At 41.9% G+C, this 7,416-nt stretch overlaps 1 protein-coding gene across 2 annotated transcripts in view; it reads right to left on the bottom strand.

Moving 5' to 3' along the window:
* ADORA2A (adenosine A2a receptor) overlaps positions 1 to 1,342 on the bottom strand; it is a 25,463-nt gene extending 24,121 nt beyond the window's left edge. Inside the window, exons 1-2 of one of the 2 annotated variants that reach the window (XM_017732248.1) lie at positions 1,248 to 1,342; positions 79 to 106 (exon numbers count right to left, since the gene is read on the bottom strand). The gene's annotated coding sequence lies outside the window, so the exon portion shown is untranslated. Of the gene's footprint in view, positions 1 to 78; positions 206 to 1,247 lie in introns of those variants that run through there. The other variant, XM_008632121.2, reaches the window with a different exon arrangement.
* Positions 1,343 to 7,416: the final 6,074 nt, after the last annotated feature.

Genomic DNA, 7,416 nt, shown 5'->3' with positions numbered 1-7,416 from the left:
AGCACCGCGGCGCTCGGTGCCAACACGAACAGCCCGGAGCAGCATCCTCGCAGCGGGGCTGGAGGAGAGGCCACTTACTTGAGAGTCCTCGCTTGTCGTGAGGGACCTGCAAGTGACAGAAGCGGGTTTGACTGGGCTTGATCTGCATACAATGAAAGGAGGAAAGAAAGGAGAGGAGAGGAGAGGAAAGGAGAGGGAAAAGGGAAGGGAAAAGGAGAGGGGAGAGGACAGAGGGGAGGAGAGGAGAGGAGGGCTTTCTCACTACATTATTTTAAGCATCTACTTCTTTCCAGGCTGGAAAACCCACCCAGCGAGTCGAAGCCTACAGCTGTACCACACAGGGCTGCGGTGACACCGTGCAGTGCTGCGGGGGACACCAGGTCAGACTGCACACACACAGAAACTTCACTCTCTTCTCTTCCTAATTGCCATTACTACCTGCGGAAAGGAACCCTTGTGCATTACTACTCTGGAAGTGTTTAAGAGTTCTCTGCAGAGATATTGACTATTTGACAGCAGTTTCACATTCCCACCGGCTAGGTGGCTGTGGATCCCACCAGCACACAGCACATTTCCTGCCTGCGGTGCCCCTGGGGCTGCGCCTGTCCCCAGCCAGCTCCCGCTCCTCCGGAGGACTTGGGGACAGCCATGACTCATCTCACAGCAATTTTGAAGCAGGGAGAGAACCTCTCAAGAATTTGGTCCCACTGGTCTTTGTGGGCATCTCCTAAGTTTTTTAACTTCTATTTTTCAAGTTTACCTCTTAGTCAGTAAGTAATCTACATGTTCCTATTGGGTGGAGATTACAAACAGGAAAAACCACCAGTGTGACTCCACACTTCCCAGCAACTCCATGGCAGGTCCCAGCTTCTGATAGACTGATCCATCTCAGTGACTAGCCAGCCCAAGCCCCTCTGTGCAGGGACTGCCACAGGTCAGGTGCTTGTGTCATGCAGTGAGGTTTTATTCTAGGATTCCCCACTCCAGAGAGACTTTGCTCCTGCCACCTTGTCCAAAAGCATTCCCACATCACTGACACACAGCACCACTTACCCTGCCTTTCCTGGCAGCAACAGTATAAACGATGCTTTACATTTCTTCAGTGTAACAAGACAGTAGGAAAGAAGTAGCAGAACTGGCACCAGCCCCTTCAGTGGCAACCTCAAAATCTATGAGCATCTAAGCATTAAAAATTCAGCACTGGCAGCAGCACCCAGTGCCTGAGCCACCCTCCCCTCCACTCTTACCCCAGTCAGGAAGGCAGGCTGGTTCATGGGCTGTCTCAGCCACGCAGCTGGGAACTACAGCACGGAGTGAAGGCTGCTCCAAACACAATGGGAATCCTCTGGGGAGAAAAAAAAAAAAAGTAATTTTTCCCAGGAAGTTACAGAAAAGGCTGGAGTAATTTACCACACAGTAACATGAAATGATTTTAAGGAACACATACAGTGACTAGCCAAGTCAAGAGAAAAAGCAAAAGTGGGAGATGAGAAAATTAGAAGCCTCATCAAAACGTGCTGCATAAAGGATAGATTTAGAAACATCTACACGATGTTTACCAGAGCTGTTTAAAAAATGCTGACACTAGGAATGGGATACTATTCATGCAATGGCCTCATGTTTGCCCTGTACAAGAGGTAGTATTTTCCCACTCCTAGTTGATATTCCAGGAAATTTTATGCTGTGCAATTGTTTTCAAACTAGAGGGGCAAGTCAGAATCAGCTGCCTGCCAGGCTCTGCTGTGTCTGCTTGGTGTTGCTGCTTTCCAGGGCAGTATTTCCAGTATTGTAGAGGCTGCCTCACTCTTTGGCCCAAGAGCCTCAAAGCCATCCAAATTACTCTCTGCCACAGAAATCAATTAAAGCTGGAAATCAAAATACTTTTAAGGAGCAGGGATGCATTTCTAAAGATTATTTTGTTCCTGAATACAGTAAACCCAAAGCTGTTGCAGTCAACCCCCTTTGCTGAACTGTCAGGCTGGTTTATTCCAATCTCAATATATCACCTTACAAGTTTCCCAAGTCACAAATGTTGATCACCGTACCTTTGAAGGACCCCAGAAATGCATCATTGGGTGTTTCTTTTCCCAGTCGCAACTCTTTGATTTTTGCAGCTAACCAATTTTAAGATTATTTGATGTAGACTATGTAGATTTTCTTTTAAATCAGCAAGTCATAGAAGATCCAGAGCAAATGTCCAAGTACTTTCACAGGACTGGCTGATAAAGGCTCCCTGACCAGCTTCTAAAGTTTCCTAGAAATTACTTTCCTTCCATAAAAGCATTCTGACACCAGAAGCACCAAAACACTGGTTCCTTCCCTCACTGGCCATGCCAGTATGGATAGCAGATCAGATCCCCATTGTTACCCAGTGATTTTATCCCAGTGCAGCTAGGAATTCTGCAGTGATCCAAGATGTTAAAAATCAGTATTAACACCTCCCAGAGCAACTCGGCCAGACCCTCTATGTCTTCTGCATGCTCATTTTTCACTTCTGTACAAGTAACTGTGTTTATAATGAGCAGCTGCTGTTTTATGTCCAATTCAGCAGTTGGATAGGATAACTTCCATTACTATAATAAGATCCAAATAGATCTGTTGCCTTTCTTTTGAACTAAAAAATTAACTGCTTTTCTATTGGTTTTATGCCATTGTCCCTGTCAAGTATCAGACCATAATTCTTGTGCATGTTTCATGTGCATTGTCCTTATCTCTGGGTATTTCTACTTATGCCCTCCCTTACCAGTGGCCAATGACAGTAAATGGACAGTAAGGAATACAAACAGCTTCTATATCTTTTGTTTTTTATAATATATGCAGGGGTGGCAGCACCAGGGAGTACAACTTCCCTTGGTCACTCTGGAGAATAAACCAGCATTACTATGACTGCTGTGCCCTGGCACAGTTTGAGAAGGGATGACATGATGAGACAGGCTGAAACCACCTGGAAACAAAACAGCTTCCAGCAGCCTCCGCAGCCATGGGAACGTACTGCCACATGTTCAGAGCTGGCTCAGAGGTGAAAGGAGTCCAGGACTGCAAGGACAGAAACCAAATTTTCTGATTCTCTTGTAGAGCCAAGAAAAGCTTTCTCATTCCTGGAAAGCAGAGCTGCAGTAACATCCTGTTCACGGTTTCACAGAACAAGCCAAACTCCAGAGTTTTGGGCAGCTGAAAAGTAGTGATAAGAGTATTTGCACTTCTCAGACTTAGCAACTCAGCTCAAGCAATAAGCTCTAGAAAGCCTGTGTAGATCAACCCTTGAAATACTTCCTTCAAAAAGGTGAGAGCAAAGTAAATAAAAACCTCGTGCTTGAGACCTATTGTGAAACTCACCCTTTTCTTTGCCGGCACTGCATGAGCGACACCTTGGGCATGTCAAGGATACCCCTGAAACACAAAACAGGCTCAGAACCAAATGCAGCCTGTCACTCTGGGAAGCAGAAAATCATACCCAGGTACTGAGGCTTCCATGTGGAGGACTAGAAATGATCAGTTTGCCTAAAACAGAACCTGGAAGAATTAATCTTATTTTAAATAGAAAAATTATTTCTGTCTTTACAAAGAGATGAATGCTTTATCAGTTTTGAGGCTCTTCTCTGTCACGAAACCTTTCCTTCTAACAAGAATAAATTATTTAATATGTGCAAAATTACATTTCAGGGATGCATATTTTGCCAAGAAACATCAAACTGAGTATTGCATTAGCACATGTGTTCAATGTTGTTAAACAGGACATTTAAAATGGTGTGTTCTGACTTGAACATATCCCATTCCCACAAATAGTCCCTGAATCTCCTCAAAAGCAATGAAAGACACCTGTGTTTTTCAGGTGAAAGGATGAGGGCACAGTTACTTGAGGTCCTTTGAATACAACAGCAAATCCTTCAAAATTAAAGACAGATATAGATACAGATATAGATACATAAATAAAAATCTGTGTGTTTGTATATATGCAATTACTTCACTCACATTGTTCAACATTAAATATTTGATAGCATTAAAATCAACATTGGGAAAATCTAGGTTTTTCTGAAGAGCGTCTCCTTTAACAAAATTACATATGCAAAATTTTTCTGAAAATACCCATGGCTAAAATCATAATGAAGGACACTCCTGTGACAAAGACTGAAGCCTTTGCACAAACTGTTCAATTCCAGCATAGGAGGAGTTCAGCTTTTACCAAAGGCTTAAGGAAAAGAAGCTGAAGTCAAGGTAAGATTTGCCCTCACATGGAAATGCAAACAATATCCCCAACACAGTCTGAATCCAGTCTGGGTCAGGAACGAAGGAAGGATTTTCAGTAATTTCTTATCAGGAGTTGACTACTCTCCATAAAAGGCACTGCCCAAACAGACTGTGGCTTTATTTCTCTCAATGCTATTCAGCATGACAGACTATGAGATGGAATTCAATCTAAATTTAAGCACTCTCTGTAAACTATTAATAGAAGAAAAACTGGCAGCATGAATCATCATGTGGGAGCTGCAGAGCAACAGCTAAAATATAACTTACCTTTACACAATAAATGAACTGTTGGAGTTGAAAGGCCCAGCAGAAGTCACTTGATTTTTCTTCACTTGAACTATTCTCATTTTATTCTGAGGAGCAACGAGAGGGCAACCCTTATTTAACTTGACAAAATACACATTGTGTTTAACCCAGTTTTGTCACAACACAAATTGGAGACAAAAAGTAACTGCTGACCCTGCTCTCCACCACTCCCTGCTAGGGAATAGTGTGTGCTGGAAATGTTGGTGCAAAATGACACAACTTCAGAGGTTTATAAAGTTGAGGTCATGTTTTAGCACCCCATTCCAATGCCAGCTGTACCTCTGGCCAAGAGGAGAATGGCAGCAAACATTCCCTTTACATTTCTTCTGTGCCCAGACCAAAGTCCAGCTGTATTAATTTCTTAGAGCAGCCGTTTCAAGGGGGGAGTTTTTTGCAGCTCCTGAACTGCAAAGCTGACAATGCGAAGCTGAGATTTTGCAGACAGCCCTATGACCATGTGCCCTGGTGCAGCCCATGGACTGAGTGTGGCCGCATGGAGACACAGCCTTAACTCAACACAGTGGCATTTTGGTGCTCTGTGGGATATTTATTTTTGAAAAATATGATATTGTCAACAGCTTAGTGAAGTTGTCTCCAGACTGTTATGTCTCCTTCTCAAGTTTCTTTCATTTTTAAGAGCTTAACTTTTAGGCTTCTGGCGTGAGGAAGGAGCCTAAAATGGTTTAAGAAAAGGACATAAACGAGGGATTGAGCTATGCACAGCACTGGAGAGAAGCACAAATAGTGCCCTGCACTATAGAATCAATGCAAATATCTAAGAGCAAAAATACCGTGATAAGACACTACTGTGTCCAACCCTATTTTCATAATGAGATTAAGAAGGTTCCAAAGAACTGAAAATCCTGAAGAACAAAGACCATTTAAGAAAAGTCGACATCATATTTTTCAAATAGGACATTTCATATACAGAAATTCAGTTCTACAAAAAGGGTTAAATGATGGTAACACAGAGGGCAATAGCAGTCAAAGACTAATACAAACCTTAACCTGGATTAGAATTGGTGGCACCCGTCCCTCATCTGCTTCTTTAAAAATTCATAGACAGTTTTTTCTGAACAAAGACTTGCATGGGAGAAGTTTCAAATAAACTCTTCTAATAGAAATGAAACTAATAAAAATAATTAATTAGACATAAATGCTCTTCTAATCTTCAGCTGCCAGGAACAGAGACACTAATTAGCCAACTTCCCCATTCAAGGTACTGGGCTGCAGCACCAAGCAGTAATTCGTAGAGAAGGCACCGGAGCTTCCTCAATGCCATCACAACTTTTCAAGCAAATTCAAAGAAGAATTCACTCAACCTTTAGTATTGAGGATGAAAACAAAAACCAGCTTAAGATATGAGAACATCTCAACATGAAATGCTGGGCTCAAGGAAAGATAGTACTGAAAAACAACACAGACAAAGCACTGAGTGAGGGAGCTGAGAGGGGCACAGAATTCAGCTCCCTTTTTGTCTGTTTTTTAAGTTCCATCAGTAGCTGCTGGCTGCAAATAGCTTCCTACTTAATAAGAAAGTTAAGAAAGGAGTTAGCTTTCAATGATAAGGGTCTCCTCTCAAATAATTTTGTGTGGTAATAACACACATCTTCATGAGCCCCCCTGATCTCTGCCCTTTGTGGAACTACACCCAGCTCTCTGCAACATACATTATTTTTTCTGTTGATCAAAGCAATTGTGAAACAATTGAATGACAATTTAGCAGAAGTTCTGTATTGCTAACCTAGTTCCTCCACAGAATTCAACTGCAGAAAAACCATGACTCCGATATTAGCTTTTGTGATTTAATACAGTGGAATATTATATTGCTGTTGCTTCTGAGGTATTTATTTTACTATTCCATATAGCTGCAGCTTTTCATTACAGTAAGATCTTAGAAATGAATGAACCAATTTTATTATATTCAACTTAGACACACTTATGGAGCTGGTTTCACATTTTTAACAAAATTTTCTAGTGACAGCTTGGAAGGCAATCCATGAAAATACTTTGGTGAGGGAATGTTTTTTCAGTGGATATGGGAAAGAAAAGTTGCAGCTCTACAGACTGTGCAGACACTGCAGTTTTAGCATCCCTCAGGCCTGGCCCATGTCCTGCAGTCCAGATGCCCATGTAGGTGGACAAGTCCCTCCCATGGTGCTGCCATGCACTTGCTACAGAAAAGTATCTATTTTCTGATATCAGTCTACTACACTACACTTCTGAAACATATATTTGCAAAAGAAGTATGAAAACTGAAGATCCATGCTTAAAAACAGGATATAAATCCATTTTAAGAACTAAAAAGAGTTTTCTTAAATCAGGCATGTTCTTAAACCACACACCTCCAGCACAACCAGACACTGCAGGAAGGACAGCACGGAGTTCTCAGGGAGAATATTTCACCTCAAGAAAGGAGAAACAACACATTTTCTTGCAGAATAGCATTACTGAGACAAAGACTTTCCTGGATTGCTGAACAGTCAGAAAACACCACACAAAAATGTCAAAAAAAAAAAAAAAAGGCAGAATTAAAATACCTTTACTAGCCAGTGCATTCCAGAACAATATTTACAATAATTAGGAGCTCAGTCCAAACCTCTGGGTCCAATTTATTCCAGAACACTTGAAATTAAAGCTCCAAACGAGTATTTGAAAACAGTTACCATCCAGGATGATTTGAGACCAAACCAGACTTAAGGTGTTCTAAGCTTTATTTTCACCTGGAAAATTTATGTTTAGGCATCTGCTTTAAATAGTGTGAACTGTTTTAGAGATTAAGTCCCCAGCCTCTCTCCAGCCCAACTCCTTTAGAGACAGAGAGGGAGTGAGCACACAATTGCCTTATTTGGGTTGGGCTAA

This window comes from Corvus brachyrhynchos, unplaced genomic scaffold (assembly GCF_000691975.1).
Source record: "Corvus brachyrhynchos isolate BGI_N302 unplaced genomic scaffold, ASM69197v1 scaffold864, whole genome shotgun sequence".
In the NCBI taxonomy this organism is placed as follows: Eukaryota; Metazoa; Chordata; class Aves; order Passeriformes; family Corvidae; genus Corvus; species Corvus brachyrhynchos.
This window is presented reverse-complemented; position numbering and strand designations above follow the sequence as displayed.